The following is a 20035-nucleotide window of genomic DNA, read 5'->3' as shown; positions in this document are numbered from 1 at the left end:
ATAGTTCCTAGAAGCCAGAATCCTGCCCTGCTTCATTTCTTTAGAGGGAACAGAGTGATTTAATGAAGAAAAACAGCACCAGACCTCTGAGAGTTCAAAGTGTTACCTGTACTTTGAACTTTAGACTCCTCTGAGAGGGAAAACAGAAAAATCACAATTGTTTTTCTGACAAGCATGTGGGTATTAGTGCCTTTTGCTCCAACTTCCCACGGGCTTGTCTGGAATTTTTCTTATTGGAATGTGAAAATGGGAAATTTCTCAGATAGAGGTGGACTGACAGGTGCATGCAGAGTTCCAGGTTCACCCCCCCTGTGTGGCCAGTGAGGCTGTCTTTCGGTCAATAGCTGTTGGACTTAAATCTCACCTAGTGATTGAGGAATCCCAATCAAGTTCTTCTGGGATTCTTGAATTCATAGGATCACAGATTTAAAGATGGAAGGGACCTTAGAGATCTCCTGGTCCAGCTTCTTTATTTTAAAGGGTGTTTGGGGGGGTTGAGTGGGGAAGGGGGGAAGCCCAGAAAAGCAGAGAGAGAACTGGCTCTTTCAATATGACGGTTCAAATCCCATCTCTGACATTTCCTACATTTTTAACCTTGGGCAAATCACTTGATCTTTCTAGGTCTCAACTTCCTCATCTGTAAAATGAGGGGGTTGTCTGTATGGCTTCTAAGTTTCCTTCTAGCTTCCAATCTATGATGTGTGATACTATATTATAAAGAAGAGTGCCAGAAAAGTGGAAGAATTTTCTCAGAGTAACACAGCTAATGAGAACAAGATTCGAACTCAGGTCCTCTGGCTCTAAGTCCAGGACTCTTTCCACCAAACTGTGCTCTTCCCTTCCCTTTCTGTTAGCAGGCTGAGAATCTCAGGACCCTATAAGGTATAAAAAGGAATATATGCACAGTGAATTTCGACAAAATAATTCAGGCATTTGAGCATTAAGCATGAATGATAGTCATCTTAAAATGCGAATGGAAAACTACCGGCAGCTGTGCATTTCAGAAAGAAAGTTTTTTTGTTCCTCTCATTTTGAATTACCTTTCTTAAGTCAAGAGTCAGAGAGGGGACAAGATGTCTGAGGCCACCAAGCCAGCTCCTCCTGCCAACCCTGAATTTCTTCTAGAATGTTTTAGCTAGCATTCCATGTCCTCTCTCCCCTCAAATATAAGACCACTTACCCTGTGGGATTTTTGCCTGTTTCTCAAGAAGATAATTGTGCAGTTGAATTGCTTTCACAATAAAGAAAATCTCCTTGCTCTAAGGCTTATTCTGACGTCATGTTGGACTCTACCCAAAGCAGTCATCTTGCTCATTTGGGCGAATTTAAAATTCCATGGCATTTCATACAATCACGTTAGCCTTGGTGCCTGGGCCAACTGCCAGCTTCAGTAACTGTCACTGTGATGACCTAAATCTCCACTGCCTTTTTACTGGATTTGATATTCCAAAATGGAGAGATGGTGGGAAAGAAGAAAAGGGACCAGTATTATCAGACCACCATGATCCTCACTAGGTTAATTAACTACTCCCTTGTTCCTGGCAACTGGTCCAGTTTAATAAAGGCACTTTTCCCATTGCTTTTGAGAAGCAAATGTGTAGATGGGTTTTTTGGTTGATGTTATGTTTTTTTTTTCCTTCTGATATTTAGCTAAAATTTTTCTTAATTTCATCTTGGTAATTCCTAAGTCATTTACTCTTCTAGTTTAAGAAATAATCTTTCCTTTTAGTCCCAGGGACAGTAGTGTGGGCTACCTTTTCAGATGGTAGGTATCCCACTTGACAGTGAGGTTAGTAACTCATACCTTGCTCACGTCTTCAAGCCTAGAGAAAAGCAGGTTGCCACCTTATTAATTAATAAACCAGAAAGGGCGTGAAGTATGTAATTTGGCATTGCAAGCCGCTAGCTGTGTTGTTTTGTTAGCAGGTGTCATCTAAGCCTATATGGGTGTCCACAAAGACCAGAGGAACCCCGCTGCTCATCAGAGAACTCTTAGCCTCCAAACTCAGACTGATTGCACTCACTTTCTACTACCCTGAGCTCTCCTGGTTAGGGGCCAAGTGGGCACACTGAGCATGATTCAGTATCGATCTCTGGCAGGAGATCTGGGGCCATGGGCTCCATTAGCAGTCTGGTGACCTGTTTCTCAGAATGATGTTTTAAAATCTATAAAATAAAATACTTAGAATTAAAAAGAAACAGCTTAAATTAAAATTCAATTATCAGAATGTTCTAAAAAATAAGTTTATAGACTGCAGATTAAGAACCTCTGATCTAAGAGTATGAAAAAAAGCAAAGTATTGCTCTGACATATTCAAAAGAATGAAAATCTTGACATGGCTTTAATCTTCTCTCCTCCTTTTCCCGGCCTTCCCCATTCATCTGAGAAATTTACTTCTCTGTGTCAGCTACCTCATTTACAAGATTCTAACAATTGACTTTTCAGTGGTCAGCCATGTGACTTACTACCACACAGTAAAGTAAAAAATGTTTGTTGATTGAAAAATAAAAATAATTACCGTGAAGAAATTACATTTATTGTAAAGTAACTGTCAATTCTGATCATCTCCCCCAAACTTCCTCCCAGCTGGTCCGTAGATCATAGGAAATATTAATGGAAGGGCTTATGTGTTTTGGAATTTCCCAGTATCAGCTTTGCAACCAACTGGAGAAACAGGATGGAGGCCTGGAGATTGAGAATCTCCCTTCTGGCCAGATCTCACAAATGGCTAAGGTTTCATAGCAGCTGCCAATCCATTCCAGACCCGCTTGTCTCTGGTCTGTCTTGATACTTCACTGCATTTATCCCAGCTCATTTGACCCCAAGATCATTGGCCTTGTCAATGTAGTTCCCCAATATCTGGCCCAGCTCTGCTTTTATAGCAATAGTAATGTCTTAGCTATCATAAGCAAGAGAGAATGTTTGTCTGCCTCACTGATGGTGCCATCTTCTCTGCTACAAGGGGTAGATAGAATGGTGGACCAGTAGTCTATTTCTAGGATGAAATCCACAAACATCAGAAGGGGAAAGGGCTGAATTACACACTTGCCCATTAAATCTCACCCTTTCTCCTGATCTTTCTTCTTGCTTTATATCTGTCCTAAGCTTCTGCTAGGGCAGGGCCCCTTTTATTGTCTCATGCTCTGAGTTTTCCCTGTGGCATCCCTCAGGGTTCCTTCAGCCCTCACAGAGATAAAATCAGTTGCAGATCCTGCTAAAGGATGATTCATTAACTGCATTATGACTGGCTACTCTTTGTCCCCTGTGCCCTCATCTGCCCTTACGGTGCTGTTAGCATTGAAGTCATCTGTCAATGGCCTCAATTAGAACCAGGAGCTTGAGGAAAACACATAGAATCAGAGAAGTTAGAGCTGGGAGAGAAATCTAGATTGTCTATTCCAACCCTTCATTTTAGATGAAAAAAATTGAGGAACAGAGAAGTAGTAAAATAACCTGTTCCTTATAATCTTTTATTTTATTTTTCAGTTAATGAACATTTATTTTTTCTCCCTACTACTCTACACTTCCTTCCTTCCAATTTAGAAGAAATAAAACAATAAACCCTTAAACAAATGTAAATTGACTTGCCCAAGGTGACACAAAATTTTGAGCAAGGGGCAGAGCCTTTATTTAAACTTAAGTCTGATGATTCCAAATCCAGAGCCTTTTTCATGATATCAATCAATCAAACATTTATTAAGCTCCTATTATGTGCCAGACACATAATGTTGGGATTCTAAAAGTCCTGGGGATACAAATCAGTATTTTGAAGTTCTAAGTTCTGGAGATAGAAAAAGAGGCAAAAGACAGCTCCCACCCTCAAGGAACTTACATTGTAACAGGGGCGACAACAAGCACACATCTATATGCATATGTTTATATATTGTCTGTGTATATACACACACAAGCTGTTGATAGGATAAAAAGGAAATAATTAAGAGAGGGAATTCACTAGAATTAAGAAGGATTGGAAAGACTTCCGGTAGAGGATGGGATTTGAGTTGAGACTTGAAGGAAAATAAGGATTTCAAGATGAGGAGGGAAAGCATTCCAGGCTTGGGGGATAGGCAGAGAAGATGCTTGGAGCCCAGAGATGGAGCGTCTTCTTTGAGTTAAGTCCTCTCTGTTCACTGACATTTTCTCTGCATTTTTCTTTTCTGATCTATAGAATTTTATTTCCTACCCATCCCAGAAACAAAGGCAATGCATATTAAACTTATTATTATATCATTATTATATAGTATATTAAAATTAAAACTATGTCTTTTTGTGCAATGGAATTTGAGATAGTTATTTTGAAATATTTCCTGGTTTTTTGGTACTATGATGACCCCAAGAAACTTAAATAGACCACTGGGAATTTGAAGACCATACAAGGTCATTTGTAAGAATTTTGTATTAATGGAGTCTCAGAAATAGTTATGGGAAAAATGCAAAAATGAGTATTTTGGTGATGGAAACTTTTAGTTAGGTCCAGGTATTGCCAAATGCTGGAGGGTAGCTATGGCCTTTGGGCCATTTTTGGATCTTTTGTTACTTTAATATACTTCACAGTTTAGAAAGGACATTGGAGAGTGTCCTGAGGAAGGCAACGAGGATGGTGAAGAGCTTTCAGTATATGTTAAGTGAGGGTCATTGGAAGGAAATGGGGCTGGTTAGTCCAAAGAGGAGAAAACTAAGGGGTGAGGGACACATCATTGCTATCTTCAAGTATTTTAAAAATTGTCCCATGGAAGAAAGATGTTTGGCATTATAGGACTAAAATAAGAGCAAATGGTAGAAGTTACAAAGAGGTAAACTGAGGTTAGATGTAGGGAAGAACTTCATTACAATTAGCACTGTCTCAAAATGAATGGCCTCCATTGGGTGGTAGAAGGTTCCTTTTCCTTGAAGGTCTTTAAATAAAAATGAATACCGCTGAGTGAGTTGTTGTTCAGCTGCTTCAGTCACATCTGACTCTTTGTGATCCCATTTGGTGTTTTCTTGGCAGAGATTCTGGAGTGGTTTGCCATTTTCTTCTCTTGCTCATTTAACAAGTGAGAAAACTGAGGGAAACAGGGGGAAGTGACTTGCCAGGGTCACACAGCCAGTAATTGTCTGAGATTAGATTTGAACGTGGGAAGATAAGTCTGACTCCAGGCCTGACGCTGTCCACTGTACCACCTAGCTGCTCATTGAGTTGTAGTAGGGATTTCTTTTCAGATGTGATTGGATTAGACCGTCACAGAGGTCCCTTCCAATGTTAAAATTGTATGGTTTTTGTGATGATCATGATTGTAGTGTGATTCTGAGCAGGCAAGGTGCACAGACAGGTCTGCTTGGCAAGGTATCTAGGAGTAGCATTATCAAAGTCCCAAATGGAATCGAGGAGGAACTGGAGGATAACTGGAGAATAAATTTCATTATTTTGAAGTACAGTGAATTCCCTAAACCTTTCTTAGTAGAGAGTTTTCTCATAGTAGTTCCTTACAGCAATGAAATCACACATTTAGAGAATCTAGATAACTGCCAGACCTTTAGATTTAATAGGGATAGGGGCTGAACTTGGGATTTCATTGGTATAGAGATCTACCAGATGAGAAAAATCCCTCTACCAATGCAGGTTGGCACCCCCTCTGCAACTTAAAGTTTTTCTAAGTTTCCTAGAACTTTGAGGAGTTTAGTGACTTGACCAGGATCACACATTCCACATAATATGTGGAAAGCAAGGCTTGAACATTTTTCTGATGTCAAGGCCAGCTCCCTGTCCACTATACCACACTACCTCTCTGAGATTAAATATACAAATAAACATGGGAAATAATTTAGAATGACTTTTTTAATTTTTTTATTTGTTTTCAGTGTTCTACAATCACTTCCATATATCTTAGATTTTTCCCCTCCCTTCCCCCCTTTCCCCTTACCTCCCCTCTCCCTCCCTGAGATGGCATACAGTTTTATATAGGTTCTACACATACATTTTTAGAATGATTTTAGAAAATTATTTGTCTTATAGTAAATTATTGTTTTCAGTTTAAACTTGATTCAGGAAATAATGTTGTATCTTTCTAGGTTTCATTCTATTTTAAGATTTAGACTGATAACCTATCTTGTTCTTGGTAAATGTGGCTTCTGTTTCATTTTAACATTTGTTTTTGAAATGCTTAGTTGCCTTGAGGCCTTTGAGGCACAGGTGCGATCATAAATAGAAAGGTAGGATAAGAATTTTGTTTGCCAATTGAACAATTTTCATCTTCCTTCTTGGGGTGCGAAGAGAGACAAAATAGAAAGAATGTCACATTTCACCCTCCAAGCTTGTGCTCAGTGGGGTTCTCTGACATCTCATGAACGAAAGAAATCACATCATATGTATTTTTAAATTTGTGAAACCCTGCTCATGATACAATTTCCAAGGAAATGTATTTTTTCACATTTGTAACAGTTGTCAAAATGGAAGATGGGGAGAAATCCATGTAACATATCTTTCCTTTTGAATTGTTTTTCCTTTCTGCAATCTCTTCTTGTCTTTGGTTGAAAACTCTTAGGATAATCTTCATTTGGTGAGTTGTGAGTCTGAAAGATTTAGGAGGGAGGAAGGAAGGAGAGAGAGAGAGGGAGAGAAAGAGAGAGAGAGAGAGAGAGAGAGAGAGAGAGAGAGAGAGAGAACATTTATAAGATCATCCTTAGTCATATTTGAACAGTATAATTTCATCATTTTGAAATACAGTGAATTCCCTAAACCTTCCTTAGGAGAGAGTTTTCTTCAGGAGTTCCTTAGACCAGTGAGATCACATATCTAGTCCCTATCCCTACCTTACAGTAAACTATAAAAATATAAAGATTCTCTCTCTTTCTCTCTCTCTCTCTTTCTCTTCCTCCCTTCTTTCTTCCCTCCTTCCCTCTCCCTTCTCTTTCCCCTCCTTTTTTCTCCTGGGTATCTTTTCTATCTTCCAGAAGTCCAGCTTCTCATGGTTCCAATGACCATATTGATTTGCCCTGTAGTTTTAAACTGCTCCATTTCACTGTTTCATTCCTCTTTAGGCAACCTGGTGGCCCCTAGTTCCTGGGAGCTCATTGTATTTATGCTGAACTTAGTGTGGACACTGAGTGGCTTAACCCACTGTATCTCAGAGCTCCCAAGCTCACGAGATCTACCATCCAGAGCCACCCTCACCCCTCTGCCAGATTCTCAAAGGGTCTTAACCTTAGAACATTACTTATATTTACTGGGGTACTATGGTTAGATAAATAGGGGATAGAGATTTGCTTAGATAAATACTGCATATGAGTCTGAGTCAGATAACTTCCCCAGCAACAAAGTCCAGTCGAACAGCTGACTGCTCAAAATATCACTTCCTGACTACAGGGAACACAACCCCCTCTTCTTGTGGAGGTCAGGTTTAGCAGGGTTGGAGGTTTTCCTGGCTGACCTTCCCTTTTTTCATTGTGTTCACCCTGCATTGGTTTGTGTAGGAAGACTGAGAACTGAAAGGCCTTTTGGTTTGCTGGGGAATGCTGCAAAAGCATTGGATGAACAAGAGATCCCTGATTGGTCATCACCAAGATCTGGAACTCACCCCAGTGATGTTTGGCATTCTGTTCTGTGATGGATGCAAGGAATTCCCCTGGCTGACCTCCCTGCGTGCTGCTTTGTCTCCAGAGGATTTAGTACCCACGAAGAGCACTTAGTTTGCCGGAAGGACATAACTTCAGCGTGCTTTTATCCCTGTAGGCTGTGTAAGGGAGAGAGGAGAAATCAGGAAGATCATTAGTTTCACACGGACACTTTCATATTCTGAGACCTTTCTTACTAAGTATACAAATTGGAGTGGTTGGGCCCTTCCTTTTTCCTGAGTGGAACAGATAGTCCCTAGATGTCTCTTTGGGTCTTGTTTTCAGTTGTTCTTATGTTAAAGGAGATGACAAGAAGCCCAAGGAGTTTTGTGGTCTTTCCCTTCCTTTGCTCATTTCCTGGTGAAGGTACTGTGCTAATTAGCAAGAAAATAACCTATAAAAGAGTAAAAATGAATATTTGGCTGAATGAAAAGGCATTTGTTAAGTACTTACTATGTGTCAAGCTAAATCAACAAGTCAACAAGCGTTTTTTTAAAAAGTACTTACTCTGTCCTGGACTCTGTGCTAAGCCCTGGGGATACAAAGAAAGCCAAAAAGCATGGAACCTGACCTCAAGGAGCTTACACTCCAATGGGAAAGACTACAAGAAAACAAAACATTTTGCTAAGCATATGTACATATAGGTACATATAGAAAAGTGAAGACAGTCCCTGCTTTCAAAGAACTCATATTCTGATAGGGGAGAAAAGGATAGGGAGATAGACGTAAGGAAAATGAAGAGACTATACACAGTTGGCAATTTTCTATTATTTCCATAGGAAGCTTACCACTGGTCCTTTAATTTTTAATTAAAAAAAATTTTTAAAGAGAGTTAAAAATCCAAGGGTCTACCAAGTTTTGTATTCCAGACCCCCAAACATGACCCTGAGATCAAATGTATTACTACCAAAGGAACTTGTTAAAGTGATTTCTTTAATTTTTAAGTTAGGCTGAATATGGCTGTCTTTCTCAGGAAATGTATATTTCTGAAGTGGAATCTGTCACTGGTGACTAGCTCTCTTGACAACTGGGCTGGAATTTACAATTCTGTTCCTGCTAAGTAGATGGAGAAGATAAATATTTAAACAGTATTGCAAATACAAGGATGGAAATATCCTGACACTTGTTTTTATTCTAGGAGATAACCCTTCATTCTTAATCGAAAAATCTTAGTGACTTTGGCAGATCTTGACTCCACTAATATGGGAGAGACTGAAATGTAATTCATAAATGCAAAATTATTTCCTTCTACATAATAGTGTTCCTGTTTTTCCTGTCTCGTCTTTCAAATTAGTCCATTATAACGTTTTAGGCAGCATCAGTACCTATGTTTTGACTTGGATTTTGGCATCAATATGCATTAGAGGTCCTGGTTAGGAAAATGTGACTCCCAAAGGGAACAGTAGGTAATAACAGCGATTAGTGAATGCTTTTTATGTTGAAACTGACTGACGTGGTGGTACAGCATTGGACCCCAGAGGCAGGAAGATATGAATTCAAATATTACTGATATTAGCCGTGGGTAACATCTGGCCCTCAGTTTTCTCCTTTGTAAAATAAGGGAGTCAGGCTAGATTCTTCTAGTTGAAATTCCTGTGAGTGCTCAGAGTGGGCTGGAATCCAGTATGGAGGACAGGTGAGTTTTGAGTATTTGATGCATGGAGCCTACCTTTGTGGTGTTGACCTGAAAACTTGGTTAGAGAAAAGGCAACATGGCTAAATGCATACATTTTATGATTTAATTAATTAATCAATTCCCCATAAAGAAAACAGTTACATAGCGCTATGGAGTCAGAGGTGACTCTGACTATCTAGTACAGAAATCATCTGTCTTAAGTACATTTTGCCATGAGAAAGAAACTCTCCTAATTAAGCAAATCATAAATTCAGTAAGACAGGACAATTAACAAAGCAATGTTAGTCAGGCCTTGAGATTCCAAGCTGGGTAAGCATATGTCTCGGTGATAAGGAAAGAAACCCCACCACTAGTAAGTGGCAGGCTTCCTCCCTTAAACAGATAATTGACATAGGAAAGGGTAAACAGTGTTCAATAGAAATTATGATCTAAGATGTCTATATTTTCTTTATCATTAATACGCCATAATATAGTATATGTCTATAGATCAAAGGAAAGTCCCATTATTCATAACATAGTATGTGTCTATAGATAATAAGATTCATCAAAGGAAAGTCTCATTATTCATCAAAGGAAAGTCTTATTATTCAAGATATAGTGTCTTAGGTTAAAGGTCTCTTTAAGGAGTGTAGAGTCGGCCTTGGCTGGCTTTTGCTAACATAGGAAGAGGCAATCTCTGAGTTTACTTCAGAGAGAACAAAGAGATTATTCCAAAATTTTATATTAAACATTATCAGTGGACAAGTTAGAAAAGAAAATAACATGGTCAAATATATCACACCTTGTTTTTGTTTTTTGTTTCACAATTGTGCTACCTCTTCTCAAGTGGTAAACCATTTCTGCTTTTGTTGCCTTTTTTTTGTGATTGTATATGCCAGAAGTTTTGAGTAATTAAATATACTCTGGACTAATTTTCATTAGATTGAGGCTTCTGGTTATTGGTGGTACAGCCATCAGCTCTGCAGGAGATGGAATTTGCATATAAAAATGATTAATGTTCAGAGCCACTGAGGTGTGTAGGAGGGATCAACATACCAGCCTAGGGCAAAACACAAAGTGAGATGTTTCAAGGAGTGCTAGTCAGTTTAAAAGCCTTTGCATCTTTTCCCTTCCACACAGTTTGGAACTCTTTGACCTGTGATCAAAACAAAGGAGGGTATGGATACCTTTGTGACACTCCAGTTCCACCTAATGAAAAGTCTTTGGTTCCATGCAAGGGATTGTCCAATAAAGAAGTATTTATTGTGGTGTATTGCTATATGTTTTTTAAAACCACTACATTAAACACTGTTTGTTTCTTGGGAAGACAAGAATACAAAGCGTCCTTGAAACAGCTGCCACCAATATGATAGCTAATGGTGGAAATGAGAATGAATCTTTTAACAGTTAAGAGCTCAGGGCTTCATTGCTGTTGATGATTTTATCTGGAAATTGAGGGCGAGCCAACCTGGGTGTCTTTGTTGTGGTTGATACATTCATGCATACAAATTTAATTTGAGCCAGACCTGTTCTAGTGGGATTATCAATTGGTGGTAGGGTTCATGGTTACTGAATGTCCTCAGTTCTTCACTTTAGGGGCCCACCTCTCATGAACTGGTTGGACAGGTAGGTAGTGTGTGAGCTCTGTCAGATGCTGGAGTATTTTCAAGTTTCTCATGCAGATGACTTTTCACCAGCTACTTTGACTTTTTGAATTTTGTCTTGTTCCACAAAAGTCCTCAGAAGGATATTTACACATTTCTGGGTTCAGGGAAGCAGGTCATTTTCAGACTTTATTTTCCCAGGATGGAGAAAAGAAGTGTGTGATATAAACTTCTCTCCTGTCTTGTCTCATCTGAAAGTTTTTTTCCTTTTTTTTTTTTAGATGCAGTGAATTGTAGTTTTTAGAGAGTGGGACAAATAGAAGTTTTTAATAAGTCAAAAGAGTTTTCTAATAGTTCAGAGAAGTGTTTAACATTCAATTTTTTTTCAAGATCTAGGTTCATAAGGCTCTGTGTACTCTAATACTTTTTTTGTGTGTGTCTAAATCTATGGTTCATCAGAACAGGGAATTCTTAGTGATTTTAGAAAATTACCTGTAGGCCCTTGGAAGTTAAGTGACTTGTCCAAGAGTCATACAGTCAGTATGTGTCTGAAGTAAATTTTTTTTTTTAGAGGCAATTGGGGTTAAGTGACTTGCCCAGAGTCACATAGCTAATAAGTGTCTGAGGGCAGATTTGAAATTAGGTCCTTCTGATTCCAGGACTTGTGTTCTATCAGCTACACTACCTAACTGCTCCTCTGAGACAAATCTTGAGTTCATGTCTTTTGATTCTAAGGCTGACTTTGTCTATTCCACAGTGATGCCTCTCATTTTTAGTTTGGACTCCCTTTTCTTTATGAGGAGTTGGTTTAAAAAAGCCCCCAAACCAACCTGATGGTTTATTACTAATAATGATAATAATAACATTACCATGGACAGTAACATCTAACATCCTTATAGTTGATCCTTCCAAAATCCTTGGGAAATAAGCACGATAGACATTATTATCCTCAATTTACAGATGGAGAATTTGTTCAGTCAGTAGACATTTATTAAAAACCATCTTTACAAGGTATTTTTACAAGTCTTCATGCAGTTTTAATTTTTAAAAAGTTCAGAAATATAAATGTTACAAACTTAGAAATAACATTTTAAAATTTAATTATTTAATTTTTATACTTTTAACTTAACAAATTTTTAATAATAAAATATTTCATTTTAAAAAGATAGGACCCTCACTATACATTGCCTGTGCAGCAGTTTCTGGATGACATTTTCTCAGTCCAGTGGATGGGTAGAGGAAGTCTTCTTGCTTGGCAACCTTTGTTTCCTGATCTATCTTCGTTAGAATTTTTCTTGTGGGATCATGTCAAAACTGTCATAGTTATAGTTGCATCAAACCCTCATTCTTTGGATATTCTTTAAGGCTAGGATTAGAAATGCAATTCTATTGGAGAGTGAGTAGCAGCTGATGAAAGTTATTTCAAAGTTTGAAAATTGACTAGAGTGATGTATGGCCCAAGATGGTGGTTATATTGAGTATTAATAAGAAACATCTATATTTTAAAATTTTAAATAATGAATTTATAATATGTTCTTTAAGAAAAGACAAACTATACATAACTGATTTATGTTTTCATATACAATCCTCTTTTTCTCTTTTTTTATACAAGGGAATGTTCATGTTATATTTGTCTAGTTCATAATAAAAAAAAGAACCTAAAAAGACAAATGTATGATAGAAAATATGAGTGGACATGATGGTATCACATGGTGATATTGAGGGAAAGGCAGTGGACAGCCTACATGCTGCATTGTGCTCAGTGTGTCAAAAAATGTGAGGAGAGGTCCTAGCATGTTGGGGGGACTCCTTATTAAAAATAGAGAAGTTGAGGTCAAGAGTCACACAGGATGGATAGTCATGGTGTGACTATGATCTACATTGTTGGAGGAGATATTCTTACTGATAAGATCACAGATCCTCTGGGGATATTGAAGGGTATCCTTAGTACTATGGCAGTACCTTGCTTATGCTGAGTAAGTATTTGTTGGGTTTAATTTATTGAACCTGCCTGGTTTTTTTTTTATTAGATTCTATAGGTATTAATGAAGACAGCTATGGTATAGAAACTCTTTAGCAGATGAGGTGGTTTTCGACATTGCATAGGTTCATGTGACTCTTGAGTAGGACAGTTTGAACTTCTTCTTTTCTGGCTCAGCTCTTCCACCCAGCATGGAATTTTTGCAGTCTAAAACCTTGCTTCCTGCCATAACGCCTCTTGCATTTTGTTGTCAATTTCTGCTTTTATCCTCTTTGCATTTTTTGCACCAGCTCTCACCGAATAAAGTTGACTCTTTCCAAGTTGTTGAGCTATATACATATGGTTCTTATTATTGACATGTTAGAACACATTTCTGGCTTTCTATTTGTATTGACATTTCTATTATACTTCTCCTAATCAGGGAAAAGTTAAATGATCTTCATTTGACTTTCCCTAACTTTGATGCTCATCATCCTGGGTTGCACCCCAGGGATAGGCTGTGTAGCCTGGTAAATAACTTAGTTGTTCATCAATTCATCTTGGTAGTGACCCATTTTGGCAGTTCCAGTTTTGTTTCACTGCGATTCTGACTGACCATCTCTGGCTTCCAGTTTTCCTTTTCATCTGTCCAACTTGGCCCAGCCATCCCTTCTTGGCAAGACACTGGGTTGTATTGACTAGGACTTTGGTAATTGACTATGCTCATCGTTTGACCTCATGTAAGAGAGCATTCTTACATCTTTGCCAATACACTGATGTTCTGCTGTAGCTTCATTTGCCCAGTTTGTCTTCGAAGACTCATAGTGTCCAGAGGGACAGGAGGCAGAGAAGGATGGTTTTGAATGTAGAACAGTATGAATTTAAGATGATTTAAGAGAGAGACATTGAGGACTCAGTGTTGCTCAGAATTGATGGCCCCCTTTCTCCACCACTGTGTTTATTTATTTTTAAATGATTTTATTGATATTTTCTGTTCTTTACATTAGCATAGTTATCCCAAGTATCCTTCCCCTACTCTTTCCCAGAGACCCATCCAAAATGACAAATAGTACTTTTTTAGAGAGAACAAATCAACACAATTGGTTGATACACTGAAAAAGTTTTAAAAAAATGTAATATGTAACATTTATGAACCTACCCCCTCCACACAGGGGTAGGTTGGGGATCTCTTCTCATCACTCTTCATTTAAGTCCTGCTTGATCTTTACGGTTTTGTTACATTTACGTTGGATTTTTTTGGTGTGAATTATTCTTCCCATTTACATCAATGTAGTTATGACAGTGTATATTCTTTTCTTGGCTCTGTTTATTTCATTCTGCATCAGTATATAATATAGGCCTTTCTATACTTCTCTTTATTCATCCCATGCATCTTTTCATGTAATACCTCAATAATTATAAGCAATAGTACTCCACTATTGTAGATGCTAGATCTCTCTCTCTTCCTTTCTTTTTCTCCTTCCCTCCCTTCTTCCCTCCCTCTCTCGCTCCCTTTCCTTCTCCCTCTCCCTTTCCCTCTTGATAGGTTTATGACATTCAGACTATATCTTAAGTGTTTAGCCTTTGGATCATTTGATTAGGTTCTAGTTTCAATTCTAGGGATTGGGATAGATTGAAACCCAGCCCCAAATAACTGCTAACTTAATGTCCTCTTTTCATAGGTACCTGGAAATTGTAATAGGCTAGCAATGAAGGACATGGAAATGGGGAGATTTGGTGGTGAATGAATTCTAGTCTGGCATGTGGGATCCAGACTAGTGGGGAGCAGACACCAAGCTGATAGACTAGGTCAATGAAAAAAGTTGATGAGGTGGGTTGAGGCACTAAGGAGATGATAATGATAGTTCAAATTTATATATTCCTTTAAGGTTTGCAAACCACTTCATGAAACAATAGTATGACATAGATAGGAGATCCAGTCAGTGGGGTCACAGACAGTCTTGGTTAGAGCAGAATGCTCACAACTTTGAGCTGCGCATCTACGAACCTCTACGTTTTATGGTTCAGTCTGTCAACAGGTATTAAGCACCAGCAGTGTGCTGAACATTGTACCAGGTGCTTGGGAAAGAAAGACATAAATGAAGCAGTCCCTCTTAAAAGATTTTAAATTAGATAAAGGGGGACAACAAAATAAATAGTAAATATATGTGTATATACATGTGTATATATATATGTATATAGTGGGGGAGAGATGCTATTGGGGGGAAATAAAGAAAATCCTTATGTAAATTATGATGTTTGAACAGATCTTTGGAGGAAATTTTTGTTGTTGTTCAGTTGTGTACTACTCTTTGAGATACCATTTGGGGTATTCTTGGCAGAAATACTGGAATGGATTGGCATTTTCTCCTCCAGCTCATTTTTCAGATGAGGAAACTGAGGTCAACAGGGTTAAGTGACTTGCCCAGGGTCACATAGCCACTAAGTGTCTGAGGCTGAATTTGAACCCTGAAAGATGAGTCTTCCTGGTTTCAAGCCTAGTGCTCTATCCACCCCGCTGCCCTTGCAGGAAACTAGTGATTCTAAGATGCAGAAGGACAAGTGAGTGCATTCTAGGTGTAGGGCACAACTTGTAGCAAAGACATGGAGATGAGGGACAAAATGTTATCATAGCTGATAGTTCGACTAGTCTGAGGAGTACATGAAGGGGAATTATATAGAAAAAGGCTTGAAAGGTAAGTTGGAGCTGGGTTGTAAGGATATTTAAATGCCAAACAGAGAAGCTTGTATTTGACCCTAGAGGTAATAGGGAACCACTGAAGCTTATTGAGCAGAAGACTTACCTGCACTCCAGGAACATTACTTTAGCAGCTGTGTGGAGAATGTCCCTACTTCTTTGGTGAGCAGGTATAGGTGTCAGTATCCAGCTGCATCAGTGACCTTCTAGTGGCACAGTGGATAGAGTGCCAGACCTAGAGTTGGAAGACTCATCTTCCTGAGTTCAAAACTGGCATCAAACACTAGCTGTGTGACCCTGGGCAAACCACTTAACCCTCTTTGCCTGAGTTCCTTGTCTGTAACATGAGTTGGAGAAGGAAATGGCAAATTACTCCAGTATCTTTGCCAAGAAGACCCCAAATGGGGTCATGAAGAGTTGGACGTGACTGGACAACAATGGCATCACCACCAACAATGATCAAAGATGCAACTTGAATGGTATTTTTAACGCATTAGATCTTTTTCCTTTGTCAGATGTTTCGCTTTTAACTGGTGATGGGTGCTACACTATCCATAATTTCCTGTTCTACTTCTTGCAGACCACTAGCAGCATGCTGGGTGAGATGTATAGCAGGAAATTGACAGGAAATGATTCTTTTTGCTTTGTAAATTACATCACAAAGACCTCTGCTCACCAAAGTTCCATGCCATGTGGTCCCAGTGGCTTTTTCTTTATAAAGGGACAATATTCATCATTAGTTTCAAGACTTTGTGTTGGTTCAGGTTGCCATTTAAAAAAAATACAAGACTTCCCTTCTCCACTTATTTAAATATGGGCATTAAGCCTAATATTCAACCATTCCTATCAAAGCAGTTAATGATCCTTATTATTTCTTTGGTGATTTGAAAAATTACCTTAAATTCTTTCACACAAGGGCATGAATTAATCAAGTCAAACTTGGGGCAGTATTAACTTTACAAGAATGAGCTTTGAATTATAAGGAATTATAATATAGTTCCTATTTTCTGAACTCAGGCACAATATTTGTCTAGTTGGCTAAAAAAGTAGTCTGTAACCTACCTGGAAAGTATGGAAAGCTTTCATAGGACTAGGATGCTCTGGCTACTCAGGTGACTTCCAAGGAAGGTGTAGCCTCATTACTTTTGTCCTTGTATTCTATCCACTGTCAAGATCCAGGGTTGCAGAACTTGGTGAAGTAGCCTTTATGATGCTGGAATGTGAAGGAGCCTGCAAAACACTCTACCTTGTTACTTGGCAATATATATCACTATGAACCTGATCCTGGATGCCTTTAGTTCCTGATATTATCTTTAATCTATCTTGCTTCTAATCTTTTGGTTGGCTTCTAATTTTTCATTAAAAAATTATTGAGCATTTTTTTCTCTCCTTCCCACCTCCCTGAACCTCCACTGGGGGGAAAATCCAGAATCCTTGTAGCAGATAAGAATAGTCAAGCAAAAAAACTTTCCATATTCACAATGTCCAAAAATATGTGTTTCATTCTATTAATCCATCACTTCTCTATCGGGAGGTAGGTAGCTTCTTTATTGGCAGTCTTCTGGATTCATGATTGACCATTTTGTTGATTAGTTATTTAGTCTTTCAGAGTAGTTTGTTTTATAATATTGATACCATAGTATAAATCATCCTCTTGTTCTGCTCATTTCACTCTACATTGGTCCATACAAGTCTTCTCAGATTTCACTGAAACTGTGTCTTTTTTAAATTTCTTACAGGGTAGTAGTATTCCACTGCATTCATATATATATAAAATTTGTTCAGCTTTTCCCCAATTGATGGGCATGCCCTTAGTTTCTATTTCCTTGCCCCTATAAAAAGAGTTGATGTATTTTGTGTGTGTGTGTGTGTGTGTGTGTGTGTGTGCTTATATGGCTTGGTTTCTAATTGATATTATGCTATCAGCCAATTCAATTACAATCAATTAAATATATAGATATTCCTTCCTGAAAGTCTTCAGCCTTTCCCAGGATCTCCCAGGGGAATATACATTGCTACATTTTTTCACAAGTTCTGGAGAAGAGGTCCCAAACATGTGACCAGGGGCTCCAAGTGGTATTTGGACCAGATTAAAATGTAATTGGGAAGTATTTTATAAAATAAATAAAAATGCAATTAATAATGTTAATATGTGGTTTTCTAAGCCATGATGTGGCCTTCAGGGATCCTTTTCTATTTGAGTTAGATACCTCTGCTCTGGAGTACAGCAGCTACCCCCACAACTTTGTCATTGTCTTGAGTGGATGCTATTCCGCTAAGACTTGGTTGAATATTGCTTTTTCTTATGACATTTATGGACTAAGTTAATCCCTTACCTCCTTATAGGATACAGCCAGCCTTTGACATCTACCTTGTCATTGCCTACACTTCCAGATTGGAGTTTAGAAGTCACTTGGGCAGTGGGACCTATCAACTCCCTATCCCTTTCTAACTTACTGAGTAATAAGTAGAAGAAAAATGTCTGGCAATGGTAATATTTCAAAGTCAAGTTGAAATATGGTATAGTGCAGGGATTTTGAATTGGTTTCTGAGTCATGGACCCCTTGACAATCTGGCAAAGCCTATGGACCCCTTCTTAGAGTTATGTTGGTGGCCTAAATTCATAACTGAAGAAAATGCTAAATTTCAGAGGTTAGTGAAAACAAAGATATGTATATATATATATATATACATATATATGTATGTATGTATGTATGTATGCACGTGTGTGTGTGTGTATTTTCCCATCCAAGTTTGTGGACCTCCTGAAGTCTATTAACAGACCCTTTTGGGGGTCCATAGAAATAGTTAAGGATCCCTGGAGCACTGAATTTGGAGTCAGAGGACATAGGTTCACACTGTGGCTCTGCTAATTAGTAGGTGTATGAACACGGGCAAATCTTTTTACGTCTTGGATCCTCAGCTTTGACAACTGTAAAGTGAGATAGTTGAACTATCAACCAATCAATCAGCAAGCACTTTAGGGCCATGTGTTTGGTACTGGGAAGTAAATACAAAGAATGAAACAATCCCTGACCACGAGAGACTTCCATTCAAATACAGAAGACAAGGATATATAGAAATATATTGAGAATAAATAGAAAGAGGATAGAGACAATAAATACAACAAAGGTTGGAGCCAGGTTGTGTAGGACTTTAAATTCCAAGCAGAGAATTTGTACTTTATCTTCTAGGTAACCACTGGAATTGGTTGAGTGAGGGAATCAAATGATCAAATCCGAATTTAAGAAAAATAATTTTGTTGGCAGTGTGAAAGATGGATAGGAGCGGTGCAAGACATGCTGTGGGGAGATCAATTAGGTGAATGTAATATTCTAGGGTTAAGTCAATAGCCATATGAGGAGAGAAAAGGACTTAATGAGAAGTGTTCTCCAAAATCTTTTCATCTCGAATCCTCTGATACCTAGATTTGGAAAGATGGGTAAGGACTGGGTATACTATTGGATTTGGCCTAGGATCTATGCATGCCTGTGCTTGGGAGTGATGAATCTTGAAAACTTATATGTTGTGTATATAGGTTTGTGAAAGCTATTGGTCTAAAATCTTCAAAATTACACCTAAAAATACAAGATGACTGTATGGATGCAGAGAAAATAACAGACCATTGACCAATATAGATGGACTTTGCACATGGAAATATTTCATAGAATAATAGATTTAGACTTGGAAAGGACCTTACAGGCCATCACATTTAACTCTCTCATTTTACAGATGAGAAAACTGAGTCACAGTGACTCACCTGGGCTCATACAACTAGTAGGAGTCTGAGTCAGGCTTTGAATTCAAATCTTCCTGACTGTAAGTCCTGTATTCAGTCTCCTAAGTCGCTCAGAGGCTTTTTGATATGAAAATATGCAGTATTCTGTCTATATTTGGAAATCTATGGGAAGGATCCTTAGAATCATAGAACTGAGGGATTTTAAAAATCACATAGTCCCTACACCTTCTTCTGTGCCCCGTCCCCTCATTTTACAGACAAAGAAATCAAAGCCCAGAGAGGTTAATGACAGATCTGCAGCTGGGACCATGTCTCCTCAATAAACTAAGGTCCTTTCCACCACTGCATGGTAACATAGCCTTTATCTGTCATTTTGTTTATTTGATAGAATTTTTGTTTGTGTCAAACACTGAGGGATCCATCTCCCATTAATAAAGGCCCTGGGGATCAGCTAATTTTTAGTGCTCAGCTCTGAGAGGAAAACAAAAGAAAGTAGCAAGCTGTTGTTGGTTTCAGACAGGAGGCATCTGGTATTAAAAGTGTAATGACCTGAAGAATTTAAATACTTTTTAATGACTTTTTCTCACTTGTTTTTTAAAGGATTGTTTAAGGTGGTTAAGTACTGTGCAGCAGGAAAGAATGATAGACAATTTTCTTAGCTATCCCAAAGACCCAGAATGTGCTGGAGAATTACTCACATGCTTATAACCCCATTAGTGCATAACCTGAGGCAAATATAGTCGTCAAGAAAGATGAAAGCTAATCAGCTGGTTTCCTCATTGGCTTACTGAATGAAATTTTAGTATTAGAAATAAACATCAAGCA

At 38.3% G+C, this 20035-nt stretch overlaps 1 protein-coding gene and 1 long non-coding RNA gene across 2 annotated transcripts in view; one reads left to right on the top strand and one right to left on the bottom strand.

The window, feature by feature from the left end:
• Positions 1-20035, top strand: part of FRMD3 (FERM domain containing 3) — a 334009-nt gene that overhangs the window by 40059 nt on the left and 273915 nt on the right. The window lies entirely within an intron of this gene.
• Positions 6384-7642, bottom strand: LOC140501541 (uncharacterized). The gene is made up of 2 exons (XR_011966223.1): positions 7558-7642; positions 6384-6531 (listed from the first exon to the last, which is right to left on the bottom strand). It is a non-coding gene; the product is annotated as an uncharacterized lncRNA (long non-coding RNA).

Source organism: Notamacropus eugenii, chromosome 1 (assembly GCF_028372415.1).
Source record: "Notamacropus eugenii isolate mMacEug1 chromosome 1, mMacEug1.pri_v2, whole genome shotgun sequence".
Lineage (NCBI taxonomy): Eukaryota > Metazoa > Chordata > Mammalia > Diprotodontia > Macropodidae > Notamacropus > Notamacropus eugenii.
Note: the sequence above shows the minus strand (reverse complement) of the source record. Positions and strands in the feature narration are given on the sequence as shown.